General features: G+C 46.3%; 1 protein-coding gene across 6 annotated transcripts in view; it reads left to right on the forward strand.

Moving 5' to 3' along the window:
- The window catches only part of pdzd2 (PDZ domain containing 2), a 632,977-nt gene that overhangs the window by 124,757 nt on the left and 486,392 nt on the right, over positions 1–21,828 (forward strand). The window contains exon 1 of one of the 6 annotated variants that reach the window (XM_068032058.1): positions 10,356–10,377. The exons of the other annotated variants lie outside the window; for them this stretch is intronic. The gene's annotated coding sequence lies outside the window, so the exon portion shown is untranslated. Of the gene's footprint in view, positions 1–10,355; positions 10,378–21,828 lie in introns of those variants that run through there. 6 annotated transcript variants of the gene reach the window in all.

Raw genomic sequence — 21,828 nt, forward strand, 5'->3', positions numbered from 1 at the left:
CCATCACACTGCTGACTTGTGCCTTGTAGGTGGTGGACAGGCTTTGGGGAGTCAGGAGGTGAGTTACTCGCCTCAGGATTCCTAGCCTCTGACCTGTTCTTGTAGCCACGGTATTTATATGGCTACTCCAGTTCAGTTTTCGGTCTATGGTAGCCCCTAGGATGTTGATAGCGGGGGATTCAGCGATGGTAATGTCGTTGAATGTCAAGGGGAGATGGTTAGATTCTCTCTTGTTGGAGATGGTCATTGCCTGACACTTGTGTGGCGCAAATGGTACTTGCCACTTATCAGCCCAAGCCTGGATATTGTCCAGGTCTTGCTGCATTTCTACACGGACTGCTTCAGTATCTGAGGAGTCACGAATGGTGCTGAACATTGTGCAATCATCAGCAAACATCCCCACTTCTGACCTTATGATTGAAGGAAGGTCATTGATGAAGCAGCTGAAGATGGTTGGGCCTAGGACACTACCCTGAGGAACTCTTGCAGTGATGTCCTGGAGCTCAGATGATTGACCTCCAACAACCACAACCATCTTCCTTTGTGCTAGGTATGACTGCAGCCAGCGAAGGGGTTTCCCCCTGATTCCCATTGACCTCAGTTTTGCTAGGGCTCCTTGATGCCATACTCGGTCAAATGCTGCCTTGATGTCAAGGGCAGTCACTCTCACCTCACCTCTTGAGTTCAGCTCTTTTGTCCATGTTTGAACCAAGGCTGTAACGAGGTCAGGAGCTGAATGGCCCTGGTGGAACCCAAACTGAGCGTCACTGAGCAGGTTCTTGCGAAGCAAGTGCCGCTTGATGGCACTGTTGCTGACACCTTCCATCACTTTACTGATGATTGAGAGTAGGCTGATGGGGTGGTAATTGGCCGGGTTGGACTTGTCCTGCTTTTTGTGTACAGGGCATACCTGGGCAATTTTCCACATTGCAGGGTAGATGCCAGTGTTGTAGCTGTACTGGAACGGTTTGGCTAGGGGCGCGGCAAGTTCTGGAGCACAGGTCTTCAATACTATTGCCGGAATATTGTCAGGGCCCATAGCTTTTGCAGTATCGAGTCTACAGGATTCTTAAGGGGGAGGGGGAGCAGCCAGAGGTCGTGGTACATATCGGTACCAGTGACATAGCTAGGAAAAGGGATGAGGACCTGAAAAGGGAATATAGGGAGTTAGGTTGGAAGCTGAAAGGCAGGACGAGCAGAGTAGTAATCTCAGGATTGTTATCGGTGCCACGTTCCAATGAGGCTAGAAACAGGGAGCGAGTGCAGCTGAACATGTGGCTACAGAACTGGTGTAGGAGGGATGGATTCAGATATGTGGATCATTGGGATACCTTCTGGGGAAGGTGGGACCTGTACAAGAAGGACGGGTTGCATCTGAACTGGAGGGGCACCAATATCCTGGGCGGGAGGTTTGCTAGAGCTCTTCGGGAGGGTTTAAACTAGTTTGGCAGGGGGATGGGAACCGGAGCTACTGATCAGTGGATGGGGTAGCTGTTGAACAGGCAGATACAGAGTGCAGAGAGTCTGTGAGGAAGGTTAGACAATTGACACGACAAAGTTGCAGCCAGTACGATGGGTTGAAGTGTGTCTATTTTAACGCAAGAAGTGTCAGAAATAAAACTTAGAGCATGGATCACTACTTGGAGCTACGATGTTGTGGCCATTACGTAGACGTGGATATCACAGGGGCAGGAATGGATGTTGGATGTTCCGGGGTTTAGATGTTTCAAAAGGAATAGGGAGGGAGGTGGGGGAGTGGCATTGCTAATCAGGGATGGTATCACAGCTGCAGAAAGGGAGGACGTCGAGGAGGGTTTGTCTATTGAGTCATTATGGGTGGAAGTCAGAAACAGGAAAGGAGCAGTCACTTTGTTGGGAGTTTTCTATAGACCCCCCCAATAGCAACAGAGACACGGAGGAACAGATTGGGAGGCAGATTTTGGAAAGGTGCAGAAGTAACAGGGTTGTTGTCATGGATGACTTCAACTTCCCTAATATTGATTGGAACCTCCTTAGTGCAAATAGTTTGGATGGAGCAGTTTTTGTCAGGTGTGTCCAGGAAGGTTTCCTGACTCAATATGTAGATAGGCCGACTGGAGGGGAGGCTATGTTGGACTTGGTGCTTAGCCACGACCTTGGCAACGAACCAGGCCAGGTGGCAGATCTCTCGGTGGGAGAGCATTTCGGTGATAGTGATCACAACTCCCTGACCTTTTCTATAGTCATGGAGAGGGACAGGAGCAGATGGGATGGGAAAATATTTAATTGGGGGAGGGGGAATTACAAAGCTATTAGGCAGGAACTGGGGAGCATAAATTGGGAACAGATGTTCTCAGGGAAATGCACGACAGAAATGTGGAGGTTGTTTAGGGAGCACTTGCTGCGACTGCTGGATAGGTTTGTCCCAATGAGGCAAGGAAGGGATGGTAGGGTGAAGGAACCTTGGATGACAAGAGATGTGGAACAGCTCGTCAAGAGGAAGAAGGAAGCTTACTTAAGGTTGAGGAAGCAAGGATCAGACTGTGATCTAGAGGGTTACAAGGTAGCCAGGAAGGAACTGAAGAATGGACTTAGGAGAGCTAGAAGGGGACATGAAAAAGTCTTGGCGGGTAGGATTAAGGAAAATCCCAAGGCGTTCTACACTTATGTGAGAAACAAGAGGATGGCCAGAGTGAGGGTAGGGCCGATCAGGGATAGTGGAGGGAACTTGTGCCTGGAGTCGGAGGAGGTAGGGGAGGTCCTAAATGAATACTTTGCTTCAGTATTCACTAGTGAGAGGGACCTGGTCGTTTGTGAGGACAGCGTGGAACAGGCTGATATGCTCGAACAGGTTGAGGTTAAGAGGGAGGATGTGCTGGAAATTTTGAATGATATGAGGACAGATAAGTCCCCGGGGCCAGACGGGATATACCCAAGGATATTACGGGAAGCGAGGGAAGAGATTGCTGCGCCTTTGGCAATGATCTTTGCGTCCTCACTGTCCACTGGAGTAGTACCGGATGATTGGAGGGTGGCAAATGTTGTTCCCTTGTTCAAGAAAGGGAATAGAGATAACCCTGGGAATTATAGCCCAGTCAGTCTTACATCGGTAGTGGGCAAATTATTGGAGAGGATTCTGAGAGACAGGATTTATGATTGTTTGGAAAAGCATGGTTTGATTAGAGACAGTCAGCATGGCTTTGTGAGGGGCAGGTCATGCCTCACAAGCCTTATTGAATTCTTTGAGGATGTGACAAAACACATTGATGAGGGAAGAGCAGTGGATGTGGTGTATATGGATTTTAGCAAGGCGTTTGATAAGGTTCCCCATGGTAGGCTCATTCAGAAAGTGGGGAGGCATGGGATACAGGGGAAGTTGGCTGTCTGGATACAAAATTGGCTGGCCTATAGAAGACAGAGGGTGGTAATAGATGGAAAGTATTCAGCATGGAGCTCGGTGACCAGTGGTGTTCCACAGGGATCTGTTCTGGGACCTCTGCTCTTTGTGATTTTCATAAATGACTTGGATGAGGAAGTGGAAGGCTGGGTCAGCAAGTTTGCCGATGACATGAAGGTTGCTGGAGTTGTGGATAGTGTGGAAGGCTGTTGTAGGTTGCAACGGGACATTGACAGGATGCAGAGCTGGGCTGAGAAGTGGCAGATGGAGTTCAACCTGGAAAAGTGTGAAGTGATTCATTTTGGAAGGTCGTATTTGAATGCAGAATACAGGCTTAAAGACAGGATTCTTGGTAGTGTGGAGGAACAGAGGGATCTTGGGGTCCATGTCCATAGATCGCTCAAAGTTGCCACCCAAGTTGATAGGGTTGTTAAGAAGGCGTATGGTATGTTGGCTTTCATTAACAGGGGTATTGAGTTTAAGAGCCGCGAGGTTATGCTGCAGCTCTATAAGGCCCTGGTTCGACCACACTTGGAATATTGTGTTCAGTTCTGGTCGCCTCATTATAGGAAGGATGTGGAAGCTTTAGAGAGGGTGCAGAGGAGATTTACCAGGATGCTGCCTGGACTGGAGGGCATGTCTTACGAAGAAAGATTGAGGGAGCTGGGGCTTTTCTCATTGGAGCGAAGAAGGATGAGAGGTGACTTGATAGAGGGGTACAAGATGATGAGAGGAATAGATAGAGTGGATAGCCAGAGACTTTTTCCCAGGGTGGAAAGGGCTATCACCAGGGGGCATAATTTTAAGGTGATTGGAGGAATGTTTGGGGGAGATGTCAGAGGTAGGTTCTTTACACAGAGAGTGGTGGGTGTGTGGAATGCGCTGCGCGGTGGTAGTAGCAGCAGATACATTAGGGACATTTAAGCGACTCTTGGATAGGTACATGGATGATAGTAGGATGAAGGGTAGGTAGTTAGTTTGATCTTAGAGTCGGTTAAAGGTTCGGCACAACATCGTGGGCCGAAGGGCCTGTACTGTGCTGTACTGTTCTATGTTCTATATTCTATCCAGTGCCTTCAGTCGTTTCTTGATATCACGCGGAGTGAATCGAATTGGCTGAAGTCTGGCAACTGTGATGCTGGGGACTTCAGGAAGAGGCCGAGATGGATCATCAACTTGGCACTTCTGGCTGAAGATTGTTGCAAATGTGTTCAGCCTTATCTTTCGCACTGATGTGCTGGGCTCCCCCATCATTGAGGATGGGGATATTTGTGCAGCCACCTCCTCCAGTTAGTCGTTTAATTGTCCACCACTCTTCACGGCTGGATGTGGCAAGACTGCAAAGCTTAGATCTGATCCGTTGTTTATGGGATCGCTTAGCTTTGTCTATCGCATGCTGCTTACGCATTTTGGCATGCAAGTCGTCCTGGGTTGTAGCTTCACCAGGTTGACACCTCATTTTGAGGTATGCCTGGTGTTGCTCCTGGCATGTCCTCCTGCACTCTTCATTGAACCAGGGTTGGTCTCCTGGCTTGATGATAATGGTAGAGTGGGGGATATGCTGGGCCATGAGTTTACAGATTGTGTTTGAGTACAATTCTGCTGCTGCTGATGGCCCACAGCGCCTCATGGATGCCCAGTTTTGCATTGCTAGATCTGTTCGAAATCTATCCCATTTAGCACGGTGATAGTGCCACACAACACGATGGACGGTATCCTCAATGTGAAGACGGGACTTCGTCTCCACAAGGACTGTGCGGTGGTCATTCCTACCAATACAGTCATGGACTGAAGCATCTGCAGCAGGCAGATTGGTGAGGACGAGGTCAAGTATGTTTTTCCCTCGTGTTGGTTCCCCCACCACCTGCCACAGACCCAGTATAGCAGCTATGTCCTTTCGGACTCGGCCAGCTCGGTCAGTAGTGGTGCTATCGAGCCACTCTTGGTCCCCCAACCAGAGTACATTTTGTCCCCTTGCCACCCTCAGTGCTTCCTCCAAGTGGTGTTCAACATGGAGGAGTTCTGAGTCATCAGCTGAGGGAGGGCAGTAGGTGATAATCAGTAGGAGGTTACCTTGCCCATATGTTTGACCTGATCCATGAGACTTCATGGGGTCCAGAGTCGATATTAAGGACTCCCAGGGCAACTCCCTCCCGACTGTATACCTCTGTGCCACCACCTCTACTGGGTCTGTCCTGCCGGTGGGACAGGATATACCCGGGGATGGTGATGGCAGTGTCTGGGACATTGTCTGTAAGGTATGATTCCGTGTGTATGACTATGTCAGGCTGTTGCTTGACTGGTCTGTGGGACAGCTCTCCCAACTTTGGCACAAGCCCCCAGATGTTAGTAAGGAGGACTTTGCAGGGTCAACAGGGCTGGGTTTGCCGTTGTCGTTTCCGGTGCCTAGGTCGATGCTGGGTGGTCCGTCCGGTTTCATTCCTTTTTATTGACTTCGTAGCGGTTAGGTACAACTGAATGGCTTGCTAGGCCATTTCAGAGGGCATGTAAGAGTTAACCACATTGCTGTGGGTCTGGAGTCACATGTAGGCCAGACCAGGTAAGGACAGCAGATTTCCTTCCCTAAAGGACATTTGTGAACCAGATGGGTTTTTACAACAATCGACATGGCCATCATTAGACTAGCTTGTAATTCCAGATTTATTAATTAAATTCAAATTCCACCTTCTGCTGTGGTGGGATTCGAACCCATGTCCCCAGAGAAATACCCTGGGTCTCTGGGTTACTCGTCCAGTGATAATACCATGACGCCACCGCCTAATTTTAAAACAGTGCCCCCTAGTTCTGGACTCACCCACTAGAGGAAACATCCTTTCCACATCCACCTTGTCAAAACCGTTCAGGCTCTTATAAACATCAATCAAGTCTCCCCTCACTCTTCTAAACTCCAGTGAAAACAAGCCCAGTCTGTTCAACCATTCCTCATAAGACAGTCAGCTCATATCAGGTATCAATCTAGCAAACCTCATCTGAACTGCCTCCAATGCATTTACATCCTTTTTTGCACAAGAGACCAAAACTGCACACAGTATTCGCGATGTGGTCTCACCAATGCCCTGTATAACTGAAGCATAACATCCTTTCTTTTATTTTCAATTTCTTTTGTCATAAAGGATAGCATTCCATTCACTTCCATTATTACCTGCTGTACCTGCATACTAACACTTTGTGAAGCCCATCAGGACCCGGGGACTTGTCAGCCCGCAGCTCCATCAGTTTGCTCATTACCACTTCCCTGGTAATTGTAATTTCACCAAGTTCCTCTCTTCCTTCCACCTCCAGATTTGCAGCTATTGCTGGAATGTTTTTGTTCATTTCATCCACCATTTCCTTGTTATCTACTATTGACTCTCTATTCTCACTCTCTCGAGGACCAGCACTCACCTTACTTACTTTTTTCATTTTTAAGTAGCTGTAGAAACTCTTGCTATCTGTTTTTACATTTCTAGCTACCTTCCTCTCATACTCTAATTTCTTTCTCCTGATGAACCATTTAGTCATTCTCTGCTGTTCTTTATATTCTGAGCAATCATTTGACCTGCCACTTATCTTTGTGCAATTATATGCTTTTTCCTTAAGTTTGATGCTTTCCTTAACTTCTTTGGTTAACCATGGATGGTGAGTTCTCCCCTTAGAATTTTTCTACATGGTTGGAATATACTTATTCTGAGTATTCTGAAATATCCCCTTAAATGTCTGCCACTGCTTCTCTATTGATTTATCTCCTAGCCTATTAACCCAGTTCACTTCAGCTAGCTCAGCTTTCATGCCCACATAGTTGCCCTTATTTAAGTTTAAAATATTTGTCTTAGACCCACTCTTCTCTCTTTCACACTGGATGTAAAATTCAGTCATGTTATGGTTGCTGCTACCTAGAGTTGCCTTTACTCAGGTCATTAATTAATCCTGTCATATTACACAATACCAAGTTTAATATAACCTGCTCTCTGGTTGGTTCCAGAACATGCAGCTCGAAGAAACTATCTCGAAAGCATTCTATGAACTCCTCATCCAGGCTACTATTGCCAGTCAATGATAATGTTGATCATTAGCTTTGTGGGTAGCTCAGGAAGACGTATGCACATAGGATATGCGAAGATGAGTGGAGCTGGACACTTTCCAGCGGTTGAGTGAGGATTCACTCTGTAACTGTGAAGAAAATGATACAACTACTGCTTCCATGACTTGCTCTCAGCAATAGCTGTACAGCTCACTTTTTTCAAGTTATGCATAAACCTCTCAACTTCCCCATTATCTCTTGGCCAACAGGGTACGAATTTCTGATGAGTGAAGCCCATGTAGTTCGCAGATTTACTGAACTCATCGCTGTTGAATGGGGGTCCATTGTCGCTTCTCTCTTTTTGAGGAACTCGAAACAAAGCAAAAATCTGGTCAAGCGGATGACTGCTTTCACTGAGGTAGATGTAATTATTTCTATGACTGGGAATTTGCTGTAGTCATCAGTTACAACAAGCCCATCAATGGGCAAGTCTGCGAAGTCTAAGCTAACTTCAGTTCATGGGCTTGCAGGTAGTTCAGACATGTTGAGTGGCTCGTGAAGATTTGACATTATGATTGCTTGACATGGCAAACACTGATTTGTTTTTGAGTTCCACCATGCAGTCAGTTCCCGGGAACCATACCTTTTCATGAAGTTGCTTGGTTTTGAAAATTCTCTAGTGACCCCCATGCTATTTCTACAACACATTTTCTCAATGACTGTGGAATGACAATGCAGTTGCCACATAACAGGAGATCAAAAGTGGTTGCAATTGTGAGCACATGTCTAACATTGTGAAGACATTGTAGTGTGTGAGTGACTTCGTTTGTAGAAGCTCTCTAAATCACGTCTTTCCAGTTTTGTATTTTCATAGCTGTCATACATAGCTGCAACACTTCATCTTGTTTTGTTGCCACTTCGATGTCAGTTAATTCTAGCGACATTGGCACCGCGTTTACGCTCACATAGTTGAGATGTCGTTTGGCAGTCTGTTCTTCACGACTAATAAGACTGCTTGTTGGCAAGGGATGGCACGAAAGGTCCGCTGGGTTAAGCTTGCCTGGCTAATACTTAACACGGAACTTATACTCTTGTAATCTGAGCATCCAACAATCTATTAGAGTATGTGGCTTGCTATGCGGATTGTTGAACAGTCTCACTAGTGGCCTATGATCGGTTATCACTTCAAACTTGCTTCCATACAATAAGAAATGAAAGTGAAGGATGCTCCATATGATTGAGAGCACTTCTCTCTCTCTTTGTGAATATCTTTGTTCTGTGGGCGTTAACAATCTGCTTGCCATCGCGATGATTGATGGGGGACCTGCTTTGTCTTTCTGCACGAGAACTGCACCTAAGTCAACCGGGCTTGCATCCACGACTAGTTGGGTGGTTTGCTTGGGGTCGCAGTGGGCATTTGTGCAACCTTCTGAGAACTGTTGTTTAATCTGGTGTACAGCTTGTTTGTGCGATTTAGTCCACTCTCACTTGGTGGTTTCTTTTGTCAGATCGCATAGGGGGGCAGACAGCATAGTGAGGTCAGGAATGAAATGACTACAGAATGTGATGAGCCCAAGCAGACTCCAGACTTCAAGCATGTTCGTAGGATTTGCAGCTTTTGCAGTGACTTCAACTCTCTGTGGATCAGGTGATACTCCTTCACCACTAAATACATGACTGAAGAATTCAATTCTTCTTTCATTGGACAGGCACATGTCTTTGTTCAGGGTGAGTTTGCATTCTCTAAGACATTGTAGGCATGCCTCAAGTTCACTTTCAGTGCAACCGTAGATGAGAATGTCATCACTGAGCACTGGAGTTCTGATGAAAGGTCACAGACCTGAAATGTTAACTCTGTTTCTCTCTCCACAGATGCTGCCAGACCTGCTGAGTATTTCCAGCACTTTCTGTTTTTATTTCAGATTTCCAGCATCGCATATTTTGCTTTTATTTTGGTGACTGCATATTGACGCAGATTCTGATCTTGTTCTTGCTCTTGGGTTTCTTGACAACTTGTACGGGTGAGACCCAAGGGGTGGGTTCATCCCTAACATTCTCAAAGATGTCAAGGTCAAGCAAACGCTGAAATTCCTTCTCTATCTGCTTTCTGGTATGGAACAGTATTTGTCTCTGTTGACACATGACTGGACACACCTTGGGGTCTATATGCAGCTTGTATGTAGCACCTTTCAGTTTGTTGATGCCCGTGAAGCGGTCAGCATACAGTTCAAGAGCGTTGTTAGTACATGCATATGTGGAAACAGATGAGCATGTCAATTTCTCCAGATATGACATAGGATACAGCATTCGTTCTGACATCTTTGAATGTGACTGGTGTTTCAAAAATCCCAACAACTTTCAGTGGTTTGTTGCTGTTCTGTGGGAAGATTTTTGTATTTCCTGGTTTGCAAAGGATGAGGCAGTCCTGAAGTTTGTTGAACATTTTATCTCCCATGACATTAACAGATGCTCCTGTATCTATGAGAGCATCTACTTTTGAGCAGCCAACAGTTACTGTTACAAGTGGCTGGTTGCTGTGTCCAGAAGAGAGCACAAAAGTATATTTAGGATGATCTATCTCTACATTGGCTACATTCACTCGCCGTTTTGGTGTGGTGTGCGTACATGGAACCCTTTTGGTAGTATTGGTCTTAACAGTTGATTTTGCTAATGAGTGGCAAACGTGAACAAAAATGGTTGACTTTCCCACAAGCCTTACACTGCTTGCCAGCAGCAGGGCATACTATCTGGTGTGAATAAATACTGCCACAGTGGAAGCATTGCTTGGACAAGTCATGATCCTGTTTGTAAGATTGCTGTCGTTGCTTTGCAGGTGGTTGCCTGGCACGAGTGTTGAACACTGTTCACAGGAGTTGAGCTTGAAGTGTGACTCTGAAAGGGATAGTGATCTTGCTAACTCCAACAGTTCCAACAGCTTTCTGTCTTTCTGTAGGACTTTTCTGCGTATTTGACTAGAGAGGTAACCTTCAATTATTTGTGTTTTGATTTCCCTTTTGACATGTTTGATGACACTAAAGTCACATTTAGTTACCAGTTGTCTCAATTGTGTGCAATATTGATCAGTTGCCTCATTTGCTTTCTTGCTTGGTTTGTCAGAAAATAATTGTTTCATATATTGCATTCTTCTTGGGCATGAAATAAGTTGTTAGTGCATTTTTTGCTGTTTCGTAGTTGTCTTGCACAGGCATGTCTCAAAATTATTTTCAATATCAAATGAACAATAAATGAACAATATGTTACATACGTTGGAATATTTATTTCCTAACCTTGGTCACCTTGCAACCATGGGCTGGATTTTGCCAGTCCCCTGGAGATGGGCTGGGGCAGGGGAAGGCTTATAAAATGGAAGTGGAAGGCGTCAGAGGGAAGCCTGCCCAATTAAGGGCCACCTCTTTCACCTGCATTTTGCTGGTGTCGGAAAGGGCTGTAGCTGTGGAAACAGACCGACAGGTAAACCCTGCTGGCCTCCTTGTGGGTTCCCAGGCTGGGACCCTCCTTAATAGTCACTCTATGGCCCATGGAGGGGCCCCCTGGTGGCAATGGCCACCTCCATGGCTATGGTGCCGCTAATGCAAGAAGGACCCCCTATCGGCGGGGTCTGATCGCCTGGCCCCGGCACGATTAAAGAAAAATCATACTTGGGGTTTGAAAGCACCTCGGCATGGAGGCACCCTCTCCTACTTTGTGCAGCCTCAGCAGTGGCCACCTGTAAAGGTCTCTGCCGAGGTTGCAGTGCTGCTGGCCCAATCAGAGGCAGCTCTGGGAGGTGGGCCGGTGTCCTCAATTGGACGGCAGTCCCGGCTGGCCTCCAGTGGTAAAATGCTGCCCATGGGCCCGGCCCCCAACCGTGCAGTGTTGGGTTGCGCTTTCAGTCCCGACAGTGGGACTTCACCCTGCTGGAAAAATTCAGCCTCATGTCTCTGTAATGGCGATTATTTCAAACCCAGTTATCTCTATTTGTGCCGCTAGTTCATCTGTCTTGTTACGAATGCTTCATGCATTCAGACAAACAGGCTTTAATTTAATTCTTTACCACTATTCCTTACATTGAATTTTTTTTTGCAGATGCATTATTACCTGTAAGCTCTCTGTCCCTTCATGTCCCACTCTGCTAGACATTATAGAGCTGGTAACACACGGACCTAGGGAGAAGTAAACTTCACGAGGTTACTACTGCTGTTTGTTATCCAGTGGCCTAGGCTGTAAATACACTTATGGGTGGGCTGAGGGCAGGAGTGATCTCGGCAGTGATTGCTGACAAGCACTGAATGTTGATACTGTTGATACTCGCTGTCAAGGATCACATTAATGATTTGAGCAAGGGACCAGTGGGGCCATGGTATCAAACCCTGGCATGAGTCAGTACACTGACAACAACTTGTATTCCTATAGCACCTTTAATATTGTGAAGTATCCCAAGACACTTTATAAAACAAAATTTGACACTGAGTCACAGAGGAGATATTAGGACAGATGACCAAAAGCTTGGCCAAAGATGTATGTTTTAAAGAGCGCCTTAAAGGAAGAAAGAAAGAGAGGTTTGTGGAAGGGAATTCCAGAGCTTAGGGACTAGGCAGCTGAAAGCACAACTGCCAATGGCAGGGCCATTAACATCAGAGATTCTCAAGGCCAGAGTTGGAGGAACACAGATATGTCAGAGGGTTGTGGGGATGGAGAAAAATTCAGACATAGGGTGGAGCAAGGCCACAGAGGAATTTGAAAGTAAGGATGAGAATTTTAAAATCAAGGCATCAGAATGGGAGACAATGTAAGTTAGCAAGCACTGGGATGAAGGGTGAATGGGACTTAGTCTGAGTTAGGACATGGGCAGTGGAGTTTTAGATGACCTTAAATTTGCAGAGAGTAGAACGTGGGAGGAAAGCTAAGAATGGCTACCTTCAGAAGCTTTGGAGATCTGAGATGTAAAACATCAAGGCCCCGAATTTCAGCTATATCAGATGGAAGAGCATTGGAAGGTCCAAGCAGCAGGCTGGCTCTCAGATAGGTCAGGTCCTGGCCTTTTCTGCCAGTTTCAAAGGGGTCTTGTTTGTGTGGAACTTCTTGCTGCCCCAAACAAGGCCACCATGTCAGTGGGGGCATTACCAGGAGGAAGGGATTCATTGGCTATTCCTTGGCTATGGACTGTAATCCATTGACAGGCCAGTATGCTGAGTGAAAAGAAGCATATCATCTTGCTGACTGGCTGAGGTAGAACTCAACTAGGAGTGCAGGTCCAGGATGTCACGTGGGCCATTGAAGAATTTGGGTACATTTATTTATACATCTATTTAAATGCAAATTCTTTTCTTTATGTGTCATTGCTGGCATGTGTAGATGGATTGAACACAGAGGCCAGGGCATTGGTGACTTACCATAGCTTGTCCCATGAAACATTTAAGTTTGATGTTGGAAATAAAACCTCAAAGCCTCTTACCCTATGAGTTAATTTACACATAGAAGCTTAAAGTTAGTTCTGGTGAATTATTTGCCTCTAGACTATCACTCTAAAGCTTGACCCTGTCCGCACCCAGCAAATAACTGTGAGTACATGCAGCAGGTGCACATATGTTAACCTGTGTCTATGTTAGCCAGCATCCATGTCAGTGAGTATATATGTTAGTGAATACTGTCATGCGCAAAAAAGATATATTATCTTAATTTTAAGATACAAACTTTATTCAAGGTGGACTCTTTAAAATTGACTTTACCTTTTGAAAAAAGGAAGACAGTGCCGTAAAAGATGGCCGCCGACGGTCAGATGAACGGGCCTTATGTATTCAAACACTGCCTCACTGTCTGTTAAGAACAAAAGGATACATTCCAAGCTAAGAGATATCAATTACACACATCCTGAAACTAACAAGAGACATTCCTGAATTGATTGAGTTCTTCTGAAACAAAGAAGTTGTGAAGTAGACACATCATAACAGAATGATTCCTGTTCAAACATCAAATGATGGTCATGGTTATCAAATCTTGGCCCACTGTGTGGTCGCAACAAGGGAGAACACAAGAACCCAAGAAATTGGACCATATGGCTCATCTAGCCCGCTGCAACATTCAGTACGATCATGGCTGATCTTAGGCTTCAATTCCACTTTTCCACCCGCTTGCCATATCCCTTGATTTCCTGAGAGACCAAAAATCTATCTCTCCCAGCCCATAATGTATTCACTGATGGAGCATCCACAATCCTATGGGATAGAGAATTCCAAAGAGTCACACCCTTTGAGTGAAGTAATTTCTCCTCATCTCGGTCCTAAATGCTTGGTCCCTTATCCTGAGACTGTGCCTCCGTGTTTTAGATTCCCCGACCAGCAGAAACAATCTGTCAGTGTCTACCCTATCCAGCCCCTTCAGAATTTTGTATGTTTCAATTCTTCTAAACTCCAGAGAATATAGGCCCAATTTACTCAGCCTCTCATCATAGGACCAGGGACCAATTTAGTGAACCTTTGCTGTACTGCCTCCAATGCATTCTTAAATGTGGAGATCAAAATTGTGCACAGTATTCCAGATAGGGTCTTACCAAAACCCTGTACAATTGTCACAAGACTTCTTTAATCCTGTATTCCAGTCCCCTTGCAATAAAGGCCAACATGCCATTTGCCTTCCTAATTGCTTGCTGTACCTGCATGCTAACTTTCTGCATTCCTTGTACAAGCACACCCAAGTTTCATTGAACATCAGCACTAAAAGTTTCACACATTTTAAAAATATTCTGCTTTTCTATTCTTATGACCAAAGTGAATAACTTCACACTTCCCTAAATTATACTCCATCTGCCATCTTGTAGCCCAGTCTATATCTCTTTGCAGCCTCTGTGTCCTCTCCATAGCTTACCTTTCCACCTACCTTTGTATCATCAGAAAACTTAGATACATTGCTCTGTGTCTCTTCATCTAAGTCATTAATATAGATCGTAAATAGCTGAGGCTGATCTTCTGGCACTCCACTATTCACTGCCTGCCAACTTTAAAATGTCCCATTTATGCCCACTCTTTGCTTCCTGTCCATTAACCATTCCTCTATCCATGCTAATATATTACCCCCAACTCCATGAGCCCTTATGTTGCCTATTAACCTTTTGTGTGGCACCTTATCAAATGCCTTTTGGAAATCCAGGTATACTACATCTACTCTCTGCCCTTTATCTACCCTAATAGTTACATCCTTAAAAAACTCTAATGAATTTGTCAAACAGGATTTCCCTGTTGACTTGTTCTAATCATACTGTGCTTTTCTAAGTGCATTGTTAAGACTTCCTTAATAATAGATTCCAGCATTTTCCCAATGATTGATGTTAGGTTAACTGGCCTGTAGTTCCCTGTTTTCTCTCTCCCGCTTTTCTTGAAAAGGGGTGTAACATTTGCCAATTTCCAATCTGATAGGACCGTTTCTGAATCTACGGAATTTTGGAAAATCATAGCTAGCGCATCCACTATCTCTACATCTATCTCTTTTAGAACCCTAGGGTGTAGGCCATCAAGTCCCAGGGATCTGTCGGATTTTAGTCCCTTTGGTTTCTCCAATACTTTTTTCTGCTGATATTAATTTATTTAATTTCCTCACTCTTTTTAGCCCCTAGGTTATCATCTATTTCTGGTATGAAACTTGTGTCTTCTACTGTGAGGACGATACAAAATATTTGTTTAATGCCTCTGCCATGCCCTCATTCCCAATGACAATTTCTCCTGTCTCTGCTTCTAAGGGACCAATGTTTACTTTAGCTACTCTCTTCCTTTTTGTATACCTATAAAAGCTCTTATAATCTGTTTTTATATTACTGGCTAGTTTACTATCATTCTATTTTTTTCTTTTTTTCAATCAACATTTTGGGGAGAGGGCCATGCCTCTCCTAACAGAACCTAATGTAAGAGATTTTTATCTGAAGAGGTATGTCTGGAGTGTGAGAGATCACAAGAACATCACTGAAAAGCAGTCCAATGTGAGGCAGTGGAAGGAAATCCAGCCAAAACAAGGAAGCAGGCCTCCTGCGAATTCTACAGTTCAGCTTGGTGCAGCAGAGAGCTGAAAGTGACCATCACCTCCAGTCTGAAGTCTGAACCACCAGAAAACTACAAATACCCAGGCCTGCACACCCTCTGTGTAAAGAACTTGCTTTTCCACTCTATCTATCTCTTCCTGTGTGCGTGTGTGCAGTTGCAACTATTTCGGGCATCATGTAATAATAAATAGTTATCTTTTGTTTCACCCACAAGAAAACCTATAATTTGCCTGTTTATTTGACCTTAAAAACACTCTGGGGTAACCCATCATTTTAAACAAAACATGATTGCAATCAGTTGGGAGGTGAACAGCGGAAACCACCCACACCCCTTACCAACTGTCTGTAACAGTACATATGTTAGCCAGTACCTATATTAGCCAGTACCTTTGCTAGCTGGTATCTATGCTAGCTGGTAACTGTTAGACATTATCTATGCTAGCCAGTACCTATGTCAGTCAGCATCCATGTTAACTAGTATCTGTTATATGTTAGATGCTATTGATATTAGCCAATTCCTATGCTAGCTGTATCCATGTTAACCAGTACCTGTGTTAGCCAGTATTTATGTTAGTGAGTATATATGTCAGTCAGTACATATGTTAGACATTATTTATGTGAGCCAGTACCTATATTAGCCAGCATCAATGTTAGCTAGTATCTGTCTTAGACAGTTTATATGTTAGCTGCTGTTGATGTTAGCTAGTCCCCATGTTAGCCAGTATCTATGATAGCCAGTTCCCATGTTAGCCAGTTCCCATGTTAGCCAGTTCCCATGTTAGCCAGTTCCCATGTTGGCCAGTTCCCATGTTGGCCAGTTCCCATGTTGGCCAGTTCCCATGTTGGCCAGTTCCCATGTTGGCCAGTTCCCATGTTGACCAGTGCCCATGTTAGCCAGTTCCTGTGTTGACCGGTGCCCATGTTAGCCACTTCCCATGTTAGCCACTTCCCATGTTAGCCATGCCCCATGTTGACCAGTCCCCATGTTGACCAGTCCCCATGTTGACCAGTACTGATGTTAGGCAGTATCAATGTTAGGCAGTACCCATGTCAGCCAGTCCCCATGTTAGCTAATATCTATGTTAACCAGTTCCCATGTTAGCTGGCATCTATACTATCCAGCAACTATGTTAGCCAGTACCTACCTTTAGCCAGCATCAATGTAAACTATTATCTATCTTAGACAGTTTATATGTTGGCTTCTATTGATCTTAGCCAGTCCCCATATTAGCCAGTCCCCATATTAGCCAGTCCCCATATTAGCCAGTCCCCATATTAGCCAGTTCCCCATGTTAGCCAGTTCCCCATGTTAGCCAGTTCCCCATGTTAGCCAGTTCCCCATGTTAGCCAGTTCCCCATGTTAGCCAGTTCCCCATGTTGACCAGTACTGATGTTAGGCAGTATCAATGTCAGCCAGTCCCCATGTTAGCTAATATCTATGTTAACCAGTTCCCATGTTAGCTGGCATCTATACTATCCAGCAACTATGTTAGCCAGTACCTACCTTTAGCCAGCATCAATGTAAACTATTATCTATCTTAGACAGTTTATATGTTGGCTGCTATTGATCTTAGCCAGTCCCCATATTAGCCGGTCCCCATGTTAGCCGGTCCCCATGTTAGCCGGTCCCCATGTTAGCCGGTCCCCATGTTAGCCGGTCCCCATGTTAGCCGGTCCCCATGTTAGCCGGTCCCCATGTTAGCCGGTCCCCATGTTAGCCGGTCCCCATGTTAGCCGGTCCCCATGTTAGCCGGTCCCCATGTTAGCCGGTCCCCATGTTAGCCGGTCCCCATGTTAGCCAGTATCCATGTTAGCCAGTATCCATGTTAGCCAGTTCCCCATGTTAGCCAGTTCCCCATGTTAGCCAGTTCCCCATGTTAGCCAGTTCCCCATGTTAGCCAGTTCCCCATGCTAGCCAGCCCCCATGTTAGCCAGCCCCCATGTTAGCCAGCCCCCATGTTAGCCAGCCCCCATGTTAGCCAGCCCCCATGTTAGCCAGCCCCCATGTTAGCCAGCCCCCATGTTAGCCAGCCCCCATGTTAGCCAGCCCCCATGTTAGCCAGTCCCCATGTTAGCCAGTCCCCATGTTAGCCAGTCCCCATGTTAGCCAGTCCCCATGTTAGCCAGTCCCCATGTTAGCCAGTCCCCATGTTAGCCAGTCCCCATGTTAGCCAGTCCCCATGTTAGCCTGTCCCCATGTTAGCCAGTATCTATGATAGCCAGTTCCCATGTTGGCCAGTTCCCATGTTGGCCAGTTCCCATGTTGGCCAGTTCCCATGTTGGCCAGTTCCCATGTTGGCCAGTTCCCATGTTGGCCAGTTCCCATGTTGGCCAGTTCCCATGTTGGCCAATACCCATGTTGACCAGTGCCCATGTTAGCCAGTTCCTGTGTTGACCGGTGCCCATGTTAGCCACTTCCCATGTTAGCCAGTCCCCATGTTGACCAGTCCCCATGTTGACCAGTCCCCATGTTGACCAGTCCCCATGTTGACCAGTACTGATGTTAGGCAGTATCAATGTTAGGCAGTACCCATGTCAGCCAGTCCCCATGTTAGCTAATATCTATGTTAACCAGTTCCCATGTTAGCTGGCATCTATACTATCCAGCAACTATGTTAGCCAGTACCTACCTTTAGCCAGCATCAATGTAAACTATTATCTATCTTAGACAGTTTATATGTTGGCTGCTATTGATCTTAGCCAGTCCCCATATTATCCAGTCCCCATATTAGCCAGTCCCCATATTAGCCGGTCCCCATATTAGCCGGTCCCCATATTAGCCGGTCCCCATATTAGCCGGTCCCCATATTAGCCGGTCCCCATATTAGCCGGTCCCCATATTAGCCGGTCCCCATATTAGCCGGTCCCCTATGTTAGCCGGTCCCCTATGTTAGCCGGTCCCCTATGTTAGCCGGTCCCCTATGTTAGCCGGTCCCCTATGTTAGCCGGTCCCCTATGTTAGTCGGTCCCCTATGTTAGTCGGTCCCCTATGTTAGTCGGTCCCCATGTTAGTCGGTCCCCATGTTAGTCGGTCCCCATGTTAGTCGGTCCCCATGTTAGTCGGTCCCCATGTTAGTCGGTCCCCATGTTAGTCGGTCCCCATGTTAGTCGGTCCCCATGGTAGCCAGTTCCCCATGTTAGCCAGTTCCCCATGTTAGCCAGTTCCCCATGCTAGCCAGCCCCCATGTTAGCCAGCCCCCATGTTAGCCAGCATCCATGTTAGCTAGTTCCCCATGTTAGTCGGTCCCCATGTTGGCCAGTTCCCATGTTGGCCAGTTCCCATGTTGGCCAGTTCCCATGTTGGCCAGTTCCCATGTTGGCCAGTTCCCATGTTGGCCAATACCCATGTTGACCAGTGCCCATGTTGACCAGTGCCCATGTTGACCAGTGCCCATGTTAGCCAGTTCCTGTGTTGACCGGTGCCCATGTTAGCCACTTCCCATGTTAACCAGTCCCCATGTTGACCAGTTCCCATGTTGACCAGTTCCCATGTTGACCAGTTCCCATGTTGACCAGTTCCCATGTTGACCAGTCCCCATGTTGACCAGTCCCCATGTTGACCAGTCCCTATGTTGACCAGTCCCTATGTTGACCAGTACTGATGTTAGGCAGTATCAATGTTAGGCAGTACCCATGTCAGCCAGTCCCCATGTTAGCTAATATCTATGTTAACCAGTTCCCATGTTAGCTGGCATCTATACTATCCAGCAACTATGTTAGCCAGTACCTACCTTTAGCCAGCATCAATGTAAACTATTATCTATCTTAGACAGTTTATATGTTGGCTGCTATTGATCTTAGCCAGTCCCCATATTAGCCAGTCCCCATATTAGCCAGTCCCCATATTAGCCAGTCCCCATATTAGCCGGTCCCCATGTTAGCCGGTCCCCATGTTAGCCGGTCCCCATGTTAGCCGGTCCCCATGTTAGCCGGTCCCCATGTTAGTCGGTCCCCATGTTAGCCGGTCCCCATGTTAGCCGGTCCCCATGTTAGCCGGTCCCCATGTTAGCCGGTCCCCATGTTAGCCAGTATCCATGTTAGCCAGTATCCATGTTAGCCAGTTCCCCATGTTAGCCAGTTCCCCATGTTAGCCAGTTCCCCATGTTAGCCAGTTCCCCATGCTAGCCAGCCCCCATGCTAGCCAGCATCCATGTTAGCTAGTTCCCCATGTTAGTCGGTCCCCATGTTAGTCGATCCCCATGTTAGTCGGTCCCCATGTTAGCCGGTCCCCATGTTAGCCGGTCCCCATGTTAGCCGGTCCCCATGTTAGCCAGTTCCCCATGTTAGCCAGTTCCCCATGTTAGCCAGTTCCCCATGTTAGCCAGTTCCCCATGTTAGCCAGTTCCCCATGTTAGCCAGTTCCCCATGTTAGCCAGTATCCATGTTAGCCAGCCCCCATGCTAGCCAGCCCCCATGCTAGCCAGCCCCCATGTTAGCCAATATCCATGTTAGCCAATATCCATGTTAGCCAGTCCCCATGTTAGCCAGTCCCCATGTTAGCCGGTATCTATGTTAGCCAGTTCCCCATGTTAGCCAGTTCCCCATGTTAGCCAGTTCCCCATGTTAGCCAGTATCCATGTTAGCCAGTTCCCCATGTTAACCAGTTCCCCATGTTAGCCAGTATCCATTAGCCAGTTCCCCATGTTAGCCAGTTCCATGTTAGCCCGACACCCGTGTTAGCCTGTCCCCCTGTTAGCCGGTACCCGTGTTAGCCGGTCCCCATGTTAGCCAGTACCATGTGCGCCACTATTATCTAGCCAATATCCATGTTAGTCAGTCCTAATGTTTGCCAGTCCCTATGTCTGTCTGTCAGTCAGTCACTACGCCAGCCACTCTATATGTAGGCCAGTACCTATATTAGCCACTTGGAGGAGCTCAGTCCCAGCTGTATTTAATAATTTACTGGAGCCATGAAAACCAAGAGAGAGAAAAACAAAAAAAATCACAGTTTAAGATTGTTAATGTGATGCATGCTCCAAGTAATATTTAATGATGCGCAAGCTTCTTCTGCCAGGTTTGCACTGGAGTGCTGACTTGGGTTGCATTAGAGTGCTGCAGTGGAAGTTTGGTACCTGAGGATAATTAAGGGTTAATTTTTTCTGAAATCTAATCTGTCTTTTATTTAGCAGATTAACTTAACTGTTGCTGTTGGGGTTGGAGAAGGTGAGTTTTAGACCAGCTTTAAACAGGGTTCACTCAGGCTCTGCTTGCAGCTGCACCTTGTTAATTAGATAAGTGGCTCAAATCACTTTACAGGGGGCTACAGTCAGTCAGTATAAAAGTGAGCCATCTTACAGTGCTGACTTTGTTTGCACTAGAGTGCTACAGTGGAAGTTTGGTAACTGAGGAAGTTCGGTAAGGAGGGAGCGAGGAGCTCCTTTCATTTCCTACCTGTCCTCAGAGTGAGGGGAGCCAAGAGCTTCCAAACAACACAGCTGACTGGGAGAAGATGCGGAGGGCGGAGTTCCGGACCGGTAAGTATAAAAAACTTACCTCTGGTAAAAAAGCTGAAAGTGACGTCACAGGAAAGCTGTGACCTGATTGGCTGGTAGGGAATTTTTTTTTTACTGAATTTGAAAATAAAACATTGATAAAAATTGATTAAAACCCTAATTAACTAATTACTGAGTAGAGTAACTAAACCAGAGGGAGGAGATTACTGTATTTAGTTTGCATTTAATATTTATAGTAGGAATCTAGCACTCGGGACCATATAGTTAATTATAACAATTTAGTAAGGATTTAATAAGTATTTATTTTAAATTAATTTATTAGTTAGTGCTAGAAATGTCAGTTAGAGGGGTGAAGTGCTTCAGCTGTGAGATGTGGGAAGTCCGTGACGCTTCCAGCGTTCCGGACGACTACATCTGCAGGAAGTGTACCCAGTTGCAGCTCCTCACAGACCGCATGGATCGGTTGGAGCGGCAACTGGATGCACTTAGGAGCTTGCAGGTGGCAGAAAGCGTCATAGACAGGCGTTTTAGAGAAGTGGTTACACCCAAGGTGCAGGCAGATAGATGGGCGACCACCAGAAGGGGCAGGCAGTCAGTGCAGGAATCCCCTGTGGCCATCCCCCTCTTTAACAAGTATACCGTTTTGGATTCTTTTGTGGGGGATGGCCTGTCAGGGGAAAACAGCAGCAGCCAGAGCAGTGGCACCATGGCTGGCACTGTTCAGCAGGGAGAGACAAAGCGCAGAAGAGCAATAGTTATAGGGGACTCTATAGTCAGGGGCACAGATAGGCGCTTCTGTGGACGTGAAAGAGACTCCAGGATGGTATGTTGCCTCCCTGGTGCCAGGGTCAAGGATGTCTCTGAACGGACAGGGGGCATTCTGAAGGGGGAGGGTGAACAGCCAGAGGTTGTGGTACACATTGGTACCAATGGCATAGGCAGGAAGAGT

The sequence above is a fragment of the Heterodontus francisci genome, chromosome 1, assembly GCF_036365525.1.
Source record: "Heterodontus francisci isolate sHetFra1 chromosome 1, sHetFra1.hap1, whole genome shotgun sequence".
Classification (NCBI taxonomy): domain Eukaryota; kingdom Metazoa; phylum Chordata; class Chondrichthyes; order Heterodontiformes; family Heterodontidae; genus Heterodontus; species Heterodontus francisci.